We start from the raw sequence: 15,250 nt of genomic DNA, 5'->3' as shown, positions 1-15,250 counted from the left end.
TTTATAGAGAGTTTTTAAATAATCCTTTGCAATTAGAAAGAAATTGTTGTTCCAGGGCTGAATTTGTTTAAAGCAATCCATGGAAAAATATAAAGCTCTGCATTCCGTCCAATTTTTTTCTGATGCTGCATTTGGTGAAGCAACTTTCGCAACATCCTGCAAAAGCTGGCAGAAATGATAAAGTTAGAAAACACCTACATCAATGCGAGATGCAGATGTTAAGCCTGTCATGCCTTAAAAACTATGTGCATAGGTATAGAAGGAATTTGGTTATGAAATGCTCATCATAGTACAAAAAGGGCTGATTTCCATCACTGCATTCCTGTTCTTTGAAATTATCATTCCCAGATTGATTGTGTCATAAAGCAGAACTTCAGAGGTGAAGCATGCAAGTTGTTCTTCTCTCTCTGGGTATTCATATTAAAAGATAGCACAATCCTACTAGCTTCAAGACAATTTTATTTGATGGGGAGAGCAAATGAAGAGAATTCGGGAAGTGACCTTTTGAGCACATGCACAGTTTTTTTCCCTCAATGAATCTGTTTAGATTTTGATAACACATTGGAAAGCTATTTGAATGAGTTTCAGAATTCTGGAGAATATTATATGATATATGAAAGCCTAAAGCTTCACCATTTTTTCTCCTGTTATACAACTAGACTAATATACCGAAAGATTTGGATCCCTACAGAACAGCAAACTAAAACATTGTTTTTAAAATACATTCACTTAAAACATTGGTCAATGCTTTAAATGAAATCAATTATTAATTTATTTATTTCCCTTCTGAGGTTTGGCTTTTATCAACTTCCATTCAGTTCTCTCTATCCTGCTATTTTTTAAGCCAAGCACATTTGTGTCAATGAAATCAAGTAGGGATGAAACCTTTTCCACTGCTGGTATCTCACAATAAAATAGTCATGATCATGATATGATCATGATAAAACTGCTTCAGTGAAATACCTTCCTCAGATAAACCTGTCTAGTTGGGTTGGCAGGAAGGAGATAGATAGACAGATGATAGATAGATAGATAGATAGATAGATAGATAGATAGATAGATAGATAGATGATAGATAGATAGATAGATAGATAGATAGATAGATAGATAGACAGACAGACAGACAGACAGACAGACAGATGTGTGTGTCTATCTAAATGTGTGTGTCTGTGTGTGTATGTTCCAGCATAACTCTGGAACTCCTTGAGCAATTTCAACCAAACTTGGTACACAGATGACTACAAATACTGTTGGGGTAAAACACCCCTAACACCCTTTGGTATGTGTGCTCTATTATGATACAGCACAACGCCTTCAAATGTCTTCTATTGTACTGCCGTAAAATGGCTTCTACTGTACAGCGCAGTGGAGTTGCCATGGTAACGGCTTCACAGTAGTCCACAAGAGGACTCTTTCTGGTAAGGGGGAAAATCGAATATTAGAAATTTTGTTTGGTCCAGACATTTCCCCCCTATAAATAAATACCCGGACAACTTTGAGTTATCAGCTAGTTCATATATAAAAGTCTCCTTGAAATGATTTGCTGCATTTGAAGAGGTCATAAATGCAGGGGGAGGAGCCAGCACATACAGAGAAAGAGGTGGAGAGCTGACAGGCACATCTTGCTGTCTGGGAATAACTTGTAACTGATCTTGGAGCAAACTCCCACAGAAACCTGCAAAACAGATAAATAATCTAAGAAACACTTTCCAAATTAAAAAGCAATGGGACATAGAATTAAAAACAAATTAAAGTATATATAGAATATGCTTTGGTAAAACAATACACTAAATTAAGCAATACAGCAACTAGCACAGTTCAGTGTTTACAATGAATTAAAATGACAGGCATTAAAACAGATATATTGAAAGCCAAAAATAATAAAATCTTGGCAAGGGTCAAATCTCTCTGAAGAGAGCTTTCCTAATATCAAGGCAACAATTCTGACACTACAATCCCAGAAGATATAGTTTATCATCTTTCCTGAGATTAAAAAAATCGCTCAAAATGGTTTCTGACTATTATCTTAATTCTCAAGAAGATTGATAGGTACAATATAACTATTAAAAAGGGTTGCACTGTGATTAATTTTAGTATTGCTGATGAGTGATATTTAGAAAATGTCTGTTCCTAGAGTCATTGAAGTATCATCTCAGGAGCCACATACATGCATTCAGGTTGGTGTACGTATGTTTGTGCATACAAGTGGGAATGCATGCCATAAAAGAATCAGTTATGTTATTTATTAATTTTATTGCCTGACTTTTCTCTACAAAACCAAGACAACTTATGGTTAGATTATACTTTATTTTGGCCCCAGACCCACATAATCTGTGGATGTGGCTTGCAAAATCCCCATTCCCTTCCCACTCTGGGGCCAGACATAGGTGGTATTCTCCAAACTACTCAAAATTTCCACTACCGGTTCTCCAGAACCTGTCAGAACCTGCTGAATTTCACTCCTGATACACACAAACACACACGCATATGCATGGAAAGAGACAGAGTTTGGAGCGAGAGAATTTAATTTGAAATATATTGTAATGTAGCCTATCAAATATACTTTAGCTTATTAAAAATGTGCAAAAACCCATTTGCATCAACTTATATAGTACAATATTAAATTTGACAAATCAATAATTTCATATTGTGTAAAGCAGGATTAAAGATAATTATTGAAAAACTCAAATTAAAGCTCTCATTTTTTTTTTGTTTAATGAAATCATATTATGTTAAGATTTACAGGGTCAGAAGAAGAGGGGGAGGTGTTCGTAAAAAGAGTAACTTCAATGTCTTTTTCCAGATGTTTTACTGAGTATCACCTGAAACCCTTAATACCTCCACGCCAGGTGTATTTTAATTGTATAAGCATATAATTCTGCTACTGTGAGTACAAAGGAAAAGTAGGCACCATGTCTTCCTTTATATTATTTCATGGATTTTTTTCTCCTACATTTCGCTTTGTCATTCTTGTTTAATGTGTCAGTTCTGAAGTAAGTTTCCAGATATTTTGTATTATTTTATGAGCAGCCCAAATCCTATAGGTTTCTCATCAAATTCAGTAAAACATTTCTTAACCATTAAGGCAATACATGAGAATTGGGGGAGCTGATGACTACAGATAACAAATTATTATCTCCTTCTCATGCCACTGTATTTTAGAACTGACTTCTCTGCTTTCTGTTGTCTTTGGCTCTGTTCTTTTGCCATCTGCAGTGCTGACTTTTGCTAAAAGAGTTATGTATACTTCTACAATGACATTCCACGTGGCAGTTAAATTACTTCTTGGCACAACCACAACAAAGGTCCTGCATCCATTGGCCTGTTTCCATCTTTTATGGAAAACTACTTTTTCTAGTATTGCCACAGCAACCAATGCCATTGTTTATTCAACTAACAGCCCAAATTATTCTGGGATGAAAACCCATTCTGGATCTAAAATCTTTTGCCTTGATCCCTATAATCAAATCAAGATTCTTCTGAAACTGTGATGTAATTGTCCATGTCAATGTGGGTAAATGTAACTGTGATGGACTGCTTAGTTTAGCCCATAAAGGAGAGCCACTATTAAAGGAGAAGCTTGGAGAGCAAAATATATTCTTCCTACTGAAATGCTGATTGTTAGAAAGCCAAATACTTACAGGCTCTTATTACCTTGAATCACATAAATTGAACACTTAGAAATGCTTGGCTATGTTGTAAGAAGAAAAGGAATCAGATTTCAGATTGCTGGTATTGGTTTCATCTGCATTTTAGACCCTAGTATTCTAAGATGCACATTCTAGTTTGATTGTGCTGCTTTTGTTATTTGCTTGGGACTGAGTTGTCTGCAGGATGAACTTTAGGGATAACTTAGAAAAAGGTATGTGAGAGCAGTTAAGTAAACATCAATTCAGCCCTTAGAAATAAAAATGGGTGAGAAGGAAACTGAAGATTATCCTGCCTTGATTCTTTCTGGCATAAGAGGGACAATTCTGCTACATTTTCCAGAAACAATAAAGTTCCAGTAGTCTTTTATGCATCTTTTTTTTCCTCTACTGGCCTACCTCAAAAGGTTGGCAACTGAAAAATCAATGGAGGAATTAAAATGGGGATATATACCAAAAGGCATGAGTCTAAAGCCAAGCAATCCAATTGCTCCATTGGTTTTTCAATTGTCAATTCTTCTTGTCAACTCTTTGAGGTAGACCAGGCAAGCCAAAACCAGAAACATCTCCTTGCTGACAAAGGTCTGTATAGTCAGAACTAAGGTTTTCCCAATAGTAACGCATGACTGTGAGAACTGAAGCATAAGAAAGGCTGAACACACACACACACACACACACACACACACACACACACACACAAATGATGCTTTTGAATTGAAATGGAGAAGACTTTTGAAAGTCCCTTGGACTGCAAGAAGTTAAAAATCAGTCGATCCTTAACAAAATCAACTCTTTGGAAGGGCAGATAGTGAAGCTGAAGCTCAAATACTTTGGCCACCAAATGAGAGGAGAGAAGATGAACCTTGTGAGCTATTTTTTGAAGGAGGTCAAGCTGGGCATGGAACTGGTTTACATGTAAGAGCATTAGAAAACATGTTTTTCTTCTTCTTTTATTCACTCTCAATCTCCTTTTGCCAGAAGTGAAAGCAATTGACATTTTTAAAGCCTTCTGACTTTGTCCAAAAGGGAAAAGTATTTACCAAGGTACCAAACAATGAAGATAATATTATCTAAAAAAACATGAATAAACAGGTCCTTAATAATAATAGTGAATGTTTCCATATTTCCTGGTAGCCATTTTAGGACTCTGTACTTCGAACTACTCATCTAATGGTATACTGTAGTAGACTATATACATTGCTTTTTCCTAGTTGCTGAAAAATTGCTTCATGGTTCTGCTGCTTGAAAAATTAATTTCAATATACAGTTACTAAATATAAGCTAACCTCACAATATGACAAGCCTTGAGTCCATTCTGTAAATATTCCCATGCCAGCCAACACTCAACATCTTGGCCTAAAGGCTGACAAATGGAATTTGGCAACAATTTTCATTGATTTCTCCCTCCATGTGGAAAGCTTTACATGCTAAAGGGAAGACAAAGATATATGTTTTTCCCCAAGTGAAAGTTCCTTGCACACAAGGATCTCCTGGATCAGAGCATTAGGAATTAGCAATGACAAGTTATTTATTTTCAAAGGAGGACAAAGGATTACAAGAAAAGAAACCGACTGAACATAACACCGAAGTGAATGTTTCTAGATACACGTAGTATTATTCTGGCATGAATTAAACAAACATTATGCAAATAGTTAGAGAACAGCATGAAGCATTACTAACATCGGCCAATTAGCACCAAGGAAAATCTCTATAAATATTTGAAGATAATAAACACCAGGAAGGTAGCTTAATGCTAATAATGGTCTGGCTGATGAGATGCACTAAATTCACTGTAATATCAGGAAGCCAAAAAGTATTATTCTTAAAAGAGGATCTTTTATTGGCAGAAACAAGAGCAGTGATCAGGTGTCTTGCAGTTAGAAAGATACACACAAGCAAATTCACACTCAAACATACTGTTCAAGGATTATGACCTTGCCATCCATTGAAATCCATTTATTTACCATTTTAGCTGATGAAATCTTAGTGGCTGGGAAACAGCAATATGATACCCAACGACAGAGTAAATGCAAGAAACATTATGAAAAGTCAAATATGTTTTGCCTTTCTCTGTTGTTTGTAGGAGACTACTTGCTACAGGTGAGAAAGATGCAGTTTAGGGAAGTCCTCCATTGTAGAAAGCAAGTTTGAAGAAAGTACCAGGTACTTATTAACTCTCTCCTCTCGAAGGACGTGTTACCCTTCATAACTTGGCAAAGCCAAAAGGGAGATTATATTTCACCTTCCTACAACAGCAAAAACATATGTGGTACATCTGTATATATATTTTCAAAGAAATAATAGCTTTCATGTCATCAGAGCTTGGTCTTATCATAATGTGTCAAAAGTAGGATAACCTGAGCTTGATCATTTCAACTTTTAAAACAATGCTCATCTTTTTCCAATTCAACTTCCCATCATAAATAATCCACATATAGGTGGAAAAATAAGGGAAAAGCATGCAGCCTTGATTCACTTCTTTGACAACCTGAAACAGTATATTTCACCATTTTCTGCAATGGGCTCCATATATATTTGAGTGACACATGAGAACAATGAGATATGGAATTCTCATTTTTCTAACCATATTCCTTCATGATCAGTACAAAGACTTTCTATCATCAATGAAGCACACAGTGATTTCTATTTGGTATTCTGTGGCCTTTTAGTTTCCAGCCTGCATCAGCAATAACAGCTCACATTCCTCAGCTTTTTCTGGAAATCAGCTTAAACATCTGGTAACTCTTTTACTATGCAGGGCTCTAATTTGTGTTGCGTGGTTCTAAATGTTATTTTACTAGCACGTAAAATTGAGGTTATTGTACAGTGGTCTACACACTTTTTCTAAGTCTCTATTGTGGTATTTTAATGTAGATTAACTTCTTCCAGTGTGTTGACCACTGTATTGTTCTCTACATTTGCTGGTGTAGCTTGGCTAGAACATTGAATGATTCTTCTTCTATTACTTGACATACTTCCTTGGGTATTCTGTCAGTTTCAATGCCTTCTGACTTGTAGTGATCAGAATTGTATTTTGGGGGTTCAGGTGCACTCTCACGCATGCTTTAGGTACTCGGTCCGGAATAGGTTAGCCCGCAGTCTACTAGAGTATCGAGCATATTGATATTTCTATTGCATAGGATTTCAGTATATTCTTCTCATTTTTGTTTTCACCTCTGAATCAGTTACTATCTACTCATTGGCATTCTTTAGCATACCAATTCAAGAATGGAATTTCTTTCTGAGACAATAAGGAAGTAAAAGCTTGTGAAACATTTGAAAGTAGAGTTTTACCAAATTATATATTGGAAAATTGTGTACATATTGAATTGTGAGAAAAGTAATATTGAGATTGTGTGTGTGTATGTGTGTGTGTGTGTGTGTGTGTGTGTGTGTGTGTATGCGAATCTAAGACATTGAAACCAAAGATGTACTTCTCTACAAAACCAAGTTGTAGGTTTTGGGTTGTTGTTGTTTTTTTGTTCCTGTTGTTGTTCAACCATGACTATTTCTCAGAGACTGGATGGATAGTCCTGCAATCCCTGGACCTTTCTTGGCAAAGTTCGCCATTGCCTCCTTCCTAGGGCTAAGAGAAAGGTCCATTAGCCAAGGTGACCCAAACTGGCTTGGTGCCTAAGGTGAGACAAGAATTCAGACTAGAATTCTCCCAGTTTCTAGCCTGATGTCTTAACCACTGCACGAAACTGGCTTACTGGATACTATATAATTTGAACTTTGAATACTTTAATCGATTATTATATTCCATAATATATACTACAGTATATACTAAAGATCTTCAGATACTATGCAACACAATAAAAATATATGTAAGTTTATTTTGATTCACATTGATCCCTGTTCAAAGGTTTCTTATGAACATTCTTGAATAAAGAATACCTTGATAATGTTAACCATCTAGTAAATAACTCCCTTAAAAAGAAGAAAGAGAGAAGTAAAAAAAATGGTTCAGCAAGTAGCATCTTGAAAATAAATAAGGGTTTCATATAATCCCAATCATGGATGTTTCTTGCTAATTTTCCTCAATTTCTTAATTTAATTTTTACTTAGATTTTCATTTTTACATCAGTTTCTATACTGCAGATAGAAAACTATAACAAAATGTGTGCATATTTTTCTACACATTTTCCCTAGTATTATCATTTGTGTCAACATTTTTTCCTTAATCTAGATTTTTTTGGATCATATAATTTCCCATTAGGGATGTTTCCTTTCCTGGTTTCTATATGCAAAATTAAGAGTAAAGTGAGTAAAGTCAGACAGGGCATTAGCTTTGGGTGTGTGTCAACTTTTCAGGTCTGACAGGGCAGGAAGTGGACTCAGTCAGAAATACCAGAATCCTATTGGTATAAAATACAGTAACAGAACCATGGAAGCTTGACAGAATTTTCCCTCCCTCCCTTTCACACCAAAGAGAGTTAAGGCAAAGTCAGATTAAGTTTCTTTCTAACATTCTCTTCTTTTCCTGGACTTAAATCATGTTTTCCTAACTGTCACTTTATTCCTCCAAGGTCATCTCAGTGATTCTCTGCAGTGAGCAAATCTCATATGGCATACCCCCCAAAGCTGGATCACTGTCAGAACTCCCTTCCATTCTGCCAGCAGCAAAGTCAGAATTGTCTAGAGTTAGTGCTATAAAAATCCAAAATAAATGTGGAATTAGAAGTGAGAACAGACCTCAGAAATATAACCCAGATTTCAGGTTTGTTACAAAAGTAAGGAAGTTTATTCTTCCAATTATATTTTACACATAGGGTGTGTGTGTGTGTGTGTGTGTGTGTGTGTGTGTGTGTGTGTGTGTAGCTTATACAGGTAGTCTTTGTTTATAACTGCTTGTTTAGCAACTGTTCACAGTTATGGCAGTAATGAAAAAGTACATTTGCAACCAATCCTCACATTTACAATCTTTGTACAGTGTAGCTCTGTAAAGCAAAGGAAAGCATGAAATAAGATCATAAGCACAGTTATAGCAGCTATTTTGCTTAATAGTCAAATTTGTGGTCCAAATTGTAGCTTCAATAAAACCTGTATAGTTTTTAATTTCATTGTTTCAATGGTTGCTTTCAAAGTTGTGTTATTTTCTAACATTGCAAAGTTCTGCAATTATTTTGAAGAAGAAGAACTGGGAGAAACAGTGCAACATAGGGCAACAATTTTTGAACCAAAATATTTCAAATGGCTTAACCTACAGAATGCATCCAAAATCTGGGACCCATGACTCCTATGGCATTTAAATTTGGCACATTTGTGGTCATTGCTATGTTGCTGTGTTGTTGGGCCATCTCTCAGAGGTTCAATGGACTGGTCCTCTGGAGGATGGGTAGACCAGAGTCACTATCAGCTGCTAAAGAGTGGTCAGCTGCAGTCCAGCCAACTCCCACTTCCACTACATTAATAATAATGAAAATAATGATGGGAAATAGTGAAATGATGGCCCGCTGTGGTCCCAAGTTGTCTAGTATATTTATTCAAAATGGTATATTTATTTACCAACTCTTTCTCCAGAGAAATCATTAATTTTATGCATGAGGTGAAAGAGTATCATAAATCCATTTATCATTTTAGTGGGGACACAGCACTGCCAAGTTTGAGAAACCCTATTTTCATAGTGATGTGTTGCAAAACAATAAAAAAGTGAAGACAAGGAAGAATTTAAAAAATATCATTATTGTGATTACAAATAATTTATGGCTATGTGATTTGGCTGGCTGTCAGGCTCAGCCCCAAAGATGACACAGTAAAATCCAATCAAGTCTAATTCTTTATTTACTTAAATCGAACAGAATCTTGCCAGACTAATGCTGTATCCTTCTAACTCAGTGTTTCTCCAACTCAGCCACTTGAAGATGTGTGGACTTCAACTCCAAGAATTCCGCAACTGGGAGTTGAAGTCCACACATCTTCAAGTGGCTGAGTTCATACTGTTCTAACTAATAGAACTATCCTAAGAGATTCTAGGGTGTAGCTATGCTGAACCTCTTCCTCCATCCTCTATCCAGCTCAGGACTGCACAGTCTCTTAATTTGGGCTTCTCTCCAGAATTAACTGCGCTCTCTCTCTCTCTCTCTCTGTATGAGAAATCATGGCACCAATACTGGGATTTCTCCCCATTCCTCCTAGATAAGTGTGCAATGACATCTGTAAAATACTTCTTCCTGCCATATCATGGTACAGCCACATGTGGTAGCCCTACATATTGTCTCCCACAATGATTGTAGTAGGACATAGGAATACATGAGTTGAGTCAAAGATTTCACTGAACTGACTGATGGGAATGAAACTAGTACAGTAAACTGTGTTTAAGTTATATATAAAAGTTAATTAGATAATGTAATAGTTGAAACTATACAATCTGATTTTTGGTGCTTACTCATGTGGCATCATATAAATAGTAATATTAATGGAACTCCATAACAGTTATGATTCCCCGGAATTAGAACAGATTCCTTCAGTGCATATTCAATTCTCAGGCAATTCTCAGATCTAGAAGCCACTCATCTAGAGGGCTGTGTCTTAGGTTCAGTTTTCTGCCATTCATTCAGTTTTCTGGTTATGTTCAGTTTTCTACCATTCATTCAGCCCCCAAACCCAGGCAACTGTTTTTTTTTAAATAGTTTACATTCTTTCTTATTTTATGCAATTCATGAAAATAGTTTGGAATTCAACCATTTTGTTTCTGTTTTAAGATTGTGTTTTGTTTTATTTCTTCTCATCTAAATCTTCACTAGCATTCCAGGCATAGAACGAGAGAAAGATTCCTATGCAAATGGATCGGTATAAGGAGGGCACCTGAAGAAATAATGGACATAATGTTGTTATGCAATAAAAGGTATTAATTTCAAATTTTTCCTTTAAAGGAAATAGCAGGGCCAAAAGCAATCATTTTTATTTTTCTTCTTACCAAGAGCTCAATTGTCTTATTCTGCATTTATTCAAGGATTATCAACATTCCAGTAGTGAATCATATCTTTTACATCTTATTCGTATTTTTTGATCCAGGTTTACATTACTTTTCCTGTGGCTTTGGTAAAATATAAAGGAAACACACTTTATGGTAAGCTGATTCATCCCAATAAGATTTAAAGTAGGTCACCTGAGACACTACCTATCTATGTCAGGAATTAGATCAGGGTTCTTTATGGCATCTATAAATCTCTTCAGACAGAGAAAATGCAAGAGTTCAGGAAAACAAGCAAAGCTTGCCTCAAAGATTCCATACAGACAAACTGAGACCTAGAATCATAGCCAAATATAAGCCCAGAGTCACCTTATAAGGGAGATGGGCAGCATAAAAATCAATTTATGTTATATATTATATGTATATTTAATAGTTTATCAAATATGTACAAGATAGCAGGTATAAGTATGAACATGGACATGAACAAGGGAAATGAATACAATAAATGTGGACAGTAGGGCAGGGATGGTAGGCACGCTGATGTGCTTATGCATGTGCCCTTGCGGACTTCTTAATAATGGGGTGAGGTCCACGGTAGACAGTTTAAGGTTGATGCTGTAGGGGTTTAGAGGATGTAACAATGGAGTCAGATAGTGATATTCAGGTGTTGACCACCCTGTTGCTGAAGTCATATTTTCTGCTATCGAGTTTGAAACGGATTACTTTGAGTTTGTAATTTAAATTACAAACTTAAAATTAAATAAATCTTGTACCAGTCCAAAGGGAATCAGAAATATTCAGGGAGTGAGGTCTATAGAAAGTTGTTTACTAAACAAAGACTTACCTCCAATGTGTTCTTTCATAACATCGACTCAGGCATGCTTACTTTCCGGGGACATTGCCTTTTTCTTTCAAGGAGCCTCATCAAACATCTCTATCCTGCTCATTGGTTTGTCAACTCAAAAAAGGGCTCAGAATCTTTTCCTGCTGAGGCTCTACGGTAGGTGACTTTGTTTGCTGCTGTCCTTCTGAAACAGGTGGCTGATTACTGACTGTTCAAGGTCTGCACACTTATCCTCCAAAAGGCCCTGCTCTTTCTGAGTCTCATCTGCAGAGATGTGATATCCGTTGCCTTCTAAATTGCAAGGTCAGAACATATTAAAACCTTGCAAACAGGAGGAAGATGTAAACATGTAGGTGAAGGTGGAGGGTATATATATACCGATAAATAAATAAAGGGAGACTAGTATAGATCTATTTCGAGCTAATTAGCTCTCATCAGCTAGCCATACCCTTACTGGGATTCGAACCTGGGCTGTATTATATCTTAGGCAGAAGTCTTAGCCACTAAGCCACAGGCTCTCCTCCTTATCAGTTGATCCAGGGAAATAGGTATGTATTTGTGTTACAACCCCTGGTATGCCTAAATATGGGAGGAAGGTCACTACTCCCTCTTTCTGTCCTTCGGCTTATCACAAAAGACCATGCAGGCAGAAAACCATATTTTTTATTTTTAATGTTGCCTTTTTATATTTGTGTTGTATTTGTACTGATAAATAAATAAAGGGAGACTAGTATAGATCTATTTCGAGCTAATTAGCTCTCATCAGCTAGTCATACCCTTACTGGGATTCGAACCTGGGCTGTATTATATCTTAGGCAGAAGTCTTAGCCACTAAGCCACTATATATATTTTCTGAGGTTTTCGTGGGTGTTTGTATGTACGTCTTTGGTTGTTCGGGTTTTCTCCCGTGTAGAATTGGAAGTATCTTCACGACGTTTCAATGAAGTCTCATTCATCATCTTCAGGCTGGTGCTTCCAGCTTGGTGCTTCCAGGAGCAATGTGAGATCTCAGCCGGTTCCTCTTTTTAACTGCCAGTGGGGGTGTGAGCTGATTGGGTGGGAACTTGGCTGCATTCTGATTGGGTGGAGGTGTATTCTGATTGGTAGGGGGCTTGGCTGTGCTCTGATTGGATGGGGGCATGTTCTGTTTGGGTGGGGGCCTGGTTGTGCTTGTGTTAGTCTGAGTTGCAGAGGGATTTGAGCTGGTGAGCTGCATTACTGTTGTTTGGCTTCGCGTTTGTGGTCGTGTCACATCTCCGTGGTGTGCATCAGTTTGCTTCATGTATCGATTGGAGGGGTTTAAAGTGGCTGATAATGCATCTGTGGTCTGGCTTCTGGTTTGTGGTCGGGCTTCTGGTTTGTGGTCATCATCGGTGTGGGTTTGCGCTTGTTTTTTGCATGGATGTGTGATAGTGACATCCTGTGTGGTTTTTGTGAGTGTGGGTCTGGTATCATTCTTAGTGTTGAGGACTCATTTGTCACTGAGGGCGGGTTTCCAAATGGCTGGTAGGCGGGAGGTATTATCTCGTTTATTCATGCTGTGTGGCCATTTTTCTATCTCAATAGCTTCTCTGATTATTCTGTTGTTAAAGTGTTCAATTTTGGCAATGGTTCTGGTCTTTTTAAAGTCTATATCATGTCCTGTGGCTTTGAGGTGTTGGACCAGGGAAGAAGTTGGTTCCTCCTTTCTGACTGAGTTTTTGTGTTCTTCAATGCGTGCCTTTATTCTTCTGTTGGTTTGTCCGATGTATGTGGTGGGGCAGGTGGTGCATGGGATTTCATATACTCCTTGATTTTCTAACTCTATTTTGTCTTTGGGGTTTCTTAGGATGGTGGATATTTTTCGGTTTGTGTAGAATGCTGTCTTGATGTTGTGTTTGTGGAGGATCTTGCTGATTCTGTCTGTGGTGCCTTTTATGTATGGGAGGAGGGCTTTGCCGTTTTCTTGTTCACTGTCTTGGATTTTAGTGGGGTTTTCTTTTTGGATTAGGTTAGTGATATTGTTTCTTTGGAATCCGTTGGATGTTAGTACGTTGGTGAGGGTGTGTAGTTCGGTTTTGAGGTATTGTTCGTCAGCTAAGCGTTTTGTTCTGGAGATGAGTGTCTTGGCTACAGAGTTGATCTGTGCTGGGTGGTGGTGTGAGAGTGCGTGCAAATAGCGGTTTGTGTGTGTTTTCTTCTGGTAGATGGTGTGTCCTAGGGATCCATTGGATTTCTTATAGACTAAGACATCCAGGAAGGGGAGTTGGTTATTGGCTTCTGTTTCCATGGTGAACTGTATTTTGGGGTGTAGGCTGTTGAGCTCCCACCAATCAGCTCACACCCCCACTGGCAGTTAAAAAGAGGAACCGGCTGAGATCTCACATTGCTCCTGGAAGCACCAAGCCAGAAGCACCAGCCTGAAGATGATGAATGAGACTTCATCGAAACGTCGTGAAGATACTTCCAATTCTACACGGGAGAAAACCCGAACAACCAAAGACGTACATACAAACACCCGCGAAAACCTCAGAAAACAAATATCGTACCTCTACGGGGAGGAAATCCACCATCTGACCAGGACCTACGAAAAACTCGAAGTCCAAAGAGCTTCCATTTTATGTGACCTCACATTCCTACGCAACTGCCGAGATCAAAATTTAACCCCCACATGCTTCCAATTAAAATTCCACTCCAACTCTGCAGCCACCAAACGCATCCTGAAAAGAATAGAATTGGCCCTAATCAGAAATGAACTTCACACAAAAAGATTCCACCTAGACCGAATCAACAAAAATCTCCTTACACTTCACCTCAAATATATCACATGTGTGTGTTTGTGTGTGTGTGTGTGTGTGTGTGTGTTGCATTTGTTCAACACATATATATGTTTGTGTGTGTGTGTGTGTTTTTGTGTGTGTGTGTGTGTGTATGTGTTCCAGCATAACTCTGAAATGCCTGGCTGCATTTGGATTCAAGTTCTGTTAAGATACAGCCTGTTGTGCCTTAAAATGGCTTCTACTGTGCAGCACAGTGGAGATGCCATGGTAACAGTTTCACATTACTCCACAAGGGGGCTCCCTCTGGTAAGTGGAGTTGGTTCTTACAAAAAAAAGAGGGTTCCCTCTGATAAGGGGGATTTGTTCTGGGCAACACCAGGTTCTCAGCTACTATATAAAATATATATTTGTTTTGTGAGAGTTCTATGTATCTTACAAATAAAAACATTTATCTGCTCAGGAGATTCCTACAGCATGGCTATCCGAAACTAAAGTTTCCTTCAAGTTGAGTTCAATCCTGCTGACTTTATGGATACTCATGACAGTAGCACCAGTATCAACATCTTTGGCCTGGTGGGTAGATGTCAAAGAAAGGTAAAATGGTGGCCACAGTAACATGAAGCCAATTTTTGTTCAATGCATGTACTGAAGTTTAAACGAAAAGTGGAAAATAATGCCATTTTACCATCAGATGCCACTGGCCAATATTGTTGGACAGTAATATTGCTCTGTTATTCCAGCTCATTTTCCATCCAAATCCAGACAAAGGATTTTTTGTTTGTTTGTTTCCATCACACCTTCCATCATGGAGCAGAAACCTGCATGTCTAGTGCCCCGCCTTCCCATTTTATTCCCTCAAAAACTTTATAAGGTATGCCAAAGTCACCTTGTCTTTTTGGCCAACTGCTCAAATTGCCTACTGAGACAAGACAAATATAGACATTTTTAAGGAAGGAGGGAGCTAATATTTAAATGGAAGTTGAAATAAATAAAAGATTCTTACTGCATAGAATGTATATTAAGAGTCTTCTATTTAGAATGAAAAAGATATTTCACGTGAGCGATAATTATGTGAAACTTTTTT

This window comes from Natrix helvetica, assembly GCF_964273705.1.
Source record: "Natrix helvetica genome assembly, chromosome: 1".
Taxonomy (NCBI): Eukaryota; Metazoa; Chordata; class Lepidosauria; order Squamata; family Natricidae; genus Natrix; species Natrix helvetica.
Note: the sequence above shows the minus strand (reverse complement) of the source record.